General features: G+C 33.8%; 4 non-coding genes across 4 annotated transcripts; all 4 read right to left on the bottom strand.

The window, feature by feature from the left end:
• Nucleotides 1-4,328: 4,328 nt before the first annotated feature.
• Nucleotides 4,329-4,400, bottom strand: Trnae-uuc (transfer RNA glutamic acid (anticodon UUC)). Its single transcript has one exon. It is a non-coding gene; the product is annotated as a tRNA-Glu (tRNA).
• A 78-nt stretch (nucleotides 4,401-4,478) lies between these two features.
• Nucleotides 4,479-4,550, bottom strand: Trnaa-ugc (transfer RNA alanine (anticodon UGC)). The gene has a single exon. It is a non-coding gene; the product is annotated as a tRNA-Ala (tRNA).
• Nucleotides 4,551-4,671: 121 nt separating this feature from the next.
• Nucleotides 4,672-4,753, bottom strand: Trnas-uga (transfer RNA serine (anticodon UGA)). Its single transcript has one exon. It is a non-coding gene; the product is annotated as a tRNA-Ser (tRNA).
• A 63-nt stretch (nucleotides 4,754-4,816) lies between these two features.
• Trnaa-cgc (transfer RNA alanine (anticodon CGC)) lies at nucleotides 4,817-4,888 on the bottom strand. Its single transcript has one exon. It is a non-coding gene; the product is annotated as a tRNA-Ala (tRNA).
• Nucleotides 4,889-5,000: the final 112 nt, after the last annotated feature.

Below are 5,000 nucleotides of genomic sequence, written 5' to 3' on the forward strand. Positions count from 1 at the left end.
CTAAAGATTGTCTGTCGTGTACAACTCAGTGTTGTGTTAACAAGGTCGTTAGGGTTCGACTTATCACTGGACTGCAGTCCAAATAACAGACATTTATTGAAATCGTCTTCTGGTATAGTTGTAGGCATTACATCATCGATAATAGATTTTATTAGAGTTTTAAGCCCTTTTAAGCATGAGCAGTATACAAATAAATGAAGTAGGTTTTCTGACTCAGATTTACACACAGGACAAATATTATTGTCAACTTTACCAATTTTATGTAATCTTTCTTTAGTCCAAATTACATTATGCATTATCTTAAAGTCTAATTCTCTTTGTTTGGGATTTTTGTATTTTCCGAACATATTCTTCCAGATGATAGACCAATTACATGTTAAATTTACTCTATCCCAAAACATTAAGGATTTCGGTTGTACAAATACATTCTTAATTAATTCGGCATAACAAAATCTAGAATTTAATTCAATAGTTAATACAGTATTACTTAGAATATTAAACTTGTTTTTAACATTAACTAACCCATCATAGTATTCATTATTAATAATTTTGGTCCATTGCGATGGAATACTCAATAATATAACTTCATAATTTCTGATGATTGTATTAACATTATAATCAGGTTTATGGTTATGTATCATATCAATGACAGAATGAACAGGTATAAATCCAGGCTTTACATAGTAGATAATATCATATATCTTAGTGATATTAGTCAATTTAAAGATTTCAAAGTTAAGTTTTCTGTCTTTATACTTAATATAGTTATTATTAAAGATAGGTTGACACACAATATCCTGAAGAGTAATCGGCTCAGGCCTAGTGCCTTTATTGAGATCATCCCATGCTAATAATAAACATTTATAGAATTCTGGTATTTTATTTAAGTCCTTATAATCATAGTAAAGAGTAAATAATTCTTGGGTTAAATTTAATTTAGCATAATTCTTTAAAAAATATGTCATAAGTAATTTCCAGACACTGGTGTATGTAGTATCAAAATACTTTATCATCCATTTTAATACTAAGGCTTTACCCTTTAAACTTATACTCGGTAGGCCTAGACCTCCGTCCCATTTATTACCAATCACTGTATTATACTGTATTAGGGGTGGCTTGCCTCGCCAAAGGAAGTTACATATCATCTTATTGACCTCACGAATAACCGTGTCAGGTATCGGTACGACGGTGGCGGTATACCATAGTTTTGATAGTAACATTGATTGTATAACCATTACTTTGCCAGCTAAAGTTAAGTGGCGTGTACGCCATAAATTTAAGATCAGTTTAATTTTTTCAATCTTCGTTGACCAGTTAAGCTCATTACACATGGCTTTATTAGGCCCTACATATACACCTAAAATTTCAATTGCGTCTTTAATACATTTAAATGGGATATTCAGTTTATAAGATTTGTCTATCGATCTTCCAATCGGCAATACTTCGGATTTGGAGATATTTAATTTAGTGCCGGAAGCCTTACAAAATGGGTCTAAAACCTCACATAATGAATTTAATGAATTTATATCGGAGAGGGTTAAATTCGTATCGTCTGCATACTGAAATAGTAGTGAAATATCTGTACTGCCAATTGGAATACCTTTCAGTGGCGATTGTTTAATCAAAATATTCAATGGTTCATTAATAATCACATATAACATCGCTGACAGGGGGCACCCTTGTCTAACAGAACGTGTAACAGGGAAAAAGGGAGAGAGGTGTCCATTACACTTAACTGTGCTTAAAATAGAATTATATAGAATTTGAATCCATTTAATAAAAACATGACCAAATCCAAAATGTTTTAAAACAGAAAATAGGTATTTGTGTGAGACACGATCAAACGCTTTTTCGGCATCTAATTTGACTATAAACCCTTCTAAATTTTCATACTCAGCGTAATCAATAACATCTCTTATACTAGCTATATTATCGTATATGGAACGACCAGGAACAGCACAAGTTTGTTCGGGTGAAATAATTGTATCAATAACCGACCTAAGTCGACGAGAAAGACATCTTGATAAGATTTTAAAGTCAGTTTGTAGCAGTGAAATTGGTCTAAAATTGCGTAGATCGCGTTTATCGCCTTTATCTTTATAGATTAATGTCAACATGCCTTTTCTCATCGATCTAGATAAATTATTATTTTTATAAATATGGTTAATTATATTAAGATATATAGGTCCAAGTTTAGGCCAGAACGTGCAATAAAATTCTTTACTAAGAGAATCAAGTCCTGTGCTCTTGCCGTTAGACATGGAGTTAACAGCGTCAGTAAGTTCGGTCAAAGTGACCTCGCTGTCACAATACTCTCGGTCGTACACTGAGACAGTGTTAGATATAAGGTTACACATATAATCAATATTACAATCATCGTCATCTTCTTTACTATAAAGGGATTTATAAAAAGAAGCACATTCATATAAAATATCAACAGAATCAGTTAAAACATTACCATCATTATTAATTAATTCTTTAATACAATTAGTGGATTGGCGTTGTTTTTCAATCTTTAAGAAGTAAGCAGAGTTTGTGTCGGTCTCATTAGCCGATTGAACCTTACTACGTAATATAGCACCTTTACATAATTTAACCTCGTATAATTCTAATTCTTTTTCTAACTCTAAAATATAAGTAAAATCTTGAGTTTTCGTATTCGACAATCTAGTATATTCCCGTTGAAGTTTATTTTGTATATTGAAAAATTCATGCCTTTCTTGACGTCTAATCTTTTTAGAATATCTCTGTGATTCGGTTTTAAATCTATATTTCAAGTTGTCCCACCAAACAAGTGGTTCAGTAGTGTGAATACTCTCATTACATGCCTTCTCTATTATTTCATTAATTATCTTACAATATGTAGTGTCAAACAGTAAGGTGTTATTTAGTATATATACTCCGGGTCCACGTTCACATTTAGATAAATCAAAGTTTAAAGAGACAATACTGTGATCGGAAAATCGAGTATGTATAATAGAGGTATTAAAAACATTGGGTATCAAACTTCTATTGATTAAAATATGATCTATTCTACTCATTTTATATTCATTATTAATAAGCATTTTCCTCGTAAACTGACGTTTATCTGGATGTTTGAATCTAAAAATATCACATAAATTATTATTTAGCACAAAATTATTAAGGGCTAGGCTGCTTACTTTAATTGTTGACATACCTTTACTTCTATCTAAATATGCATTAAAAACTTCATTAAAATCACCGGTTAATAAAATGTCCCTTGTATAATCAATATATTTATTTAAATTATTTATAAAATCAACTCTTTCTCTGTAGTCATTTGGACAATATATAGACATTACAGATATATTTACATTATCAACAATCATATCAACTCTTATAATGCGACCATCTTCATCATTTATATCATCTAAAATGCAGCTTTTGTATTTATTTTGTATTAAGATAGCTACCCCCCGCCTTTGATTCGTATAATTACTAAAATGTATAGTACCGTCCCAGAGATTTTGCACGACCGGCATGATCTCGTCTGTCCAAAACGTTTCCTGTAAACATATGATGTCAGCATTAAGTTGTTTTAGGTAAGTAAATATATTCGTCGTTTTAGTTAGGTCCCTAAGGCCATTTACATTAAATACTACAAGTTTAGGCATTATTATTTGATTTAATAGTATAGTAAATATAATATTTAAATATATCATAAGTAAGTATAAGTGTTAATTTTTTGAACCTTTAGTGTTTTTCTCTCGTTCTCTTCGTATGCCTGTCTCTATGTCTTTATCTTTATCATTTTCTATGTCTTTCTCTTTGCCTTTCTCTTTGTCTTTACCTTTGTCTTTATCTTTATCTTTGTCTTTATCTTTATCCATATTTTTGCTATCTGTATTTCCTTCCCGTCTTGTTCTGTTTGTTACTACATTTATAATGGTTTTAAGATCCGGAGAAGTAATGAGTCGATTTCGTCTAAAAAAACCTCTTGTGTTTTCTGTCGTCAGGGGTGTTTCAGCATCAGCGATGATCGAGTAATCTTTTATGTCAAAATCGGTTTCTATCGTTGCTTCACCTTCATTTCGTGTTGACTCACTGGGTTCAATAGTGGCGTCTTTGTTTTCATCATCTTTCTTATATTCATCTTTTTCATCCGCAATATCTTCATCGTCACTTATGTCTTTCTCTTTCTTATCTAGAACTGTTTCATTCCCTTCTTCTGTCTCTGTTTTGGTGTTTAGTCTGATGCTCTACCGACTGAGCTAACCGGGCCCGTTACAATTGGGGCATTGTAAAGGCTATTCAAAAATAGATCGTATTTCAGGTAGAAAACGCAATCAATATCGCAAAAAACATTGTTCCGATACCGGGAGTCGAACCCGGGCCGCCTGGGTGAAAGCCAGGAATCCTAACCGCTAGACCATATCGGAGACGATATGTGGTGTTGACGAAACGAACCGAACACCGCACACAGTGGGGTGTGTCTATACAAGTCAAAAAGTTTCTTATGGAGATGCCGGGTATCGAACCCGGGGCCTTTCACATGCAAAGCGAACGCTCTACCACTGAGCTACATCCCCAATACAACCTTTAATTGATGTCACGCCTCCAAATGCGAATGCGAAACGGCAGCGCCAATCTATAGTAAGTAAAGGGAGTATGTCCGAAATTTGTCAGAATAAATGAGAACAAAAGCTTTTTCGCTGCGAGCAGGATTCGAACCTACGCGGGTAGAACCCATTGGATTTCAAGTCCAACGCCTTAACCACTCGGCCATCGCAGCTGACATCACGTATATGTGTCCTGCCGTTTTAATGTTTCCAAAAAATAAGCTGATGGGAGCTATTGGAGATGCCGGGGATTGAACCCGGGGCCTTTCACATGCGAAGCAAACGCTCTACCACTGAGCTACATCCCCAAACTAAGAGAGCTTTAAAGTATCAGTATACGGGACGGGACATTGGCTAAATATTTTTATATCGCCAAAGCAAAAAGTGGCGGCTGATGGCGAGGAAAAATTGGGCACCTAC

Source organism: Patella vulgata, chromosome 6 (genome assembly GCF_932274485.2).
Source record: "Patella vulgata chromosome 6, xgPatVulg1.2, whole genome shotgun sequence".
NCBI classification, from domain to species: domain Eukaryota; kingdom Metazoa; phylum Mollusca; class Gastropoda; family Patellidae; genus Patella; species Patella vulgata.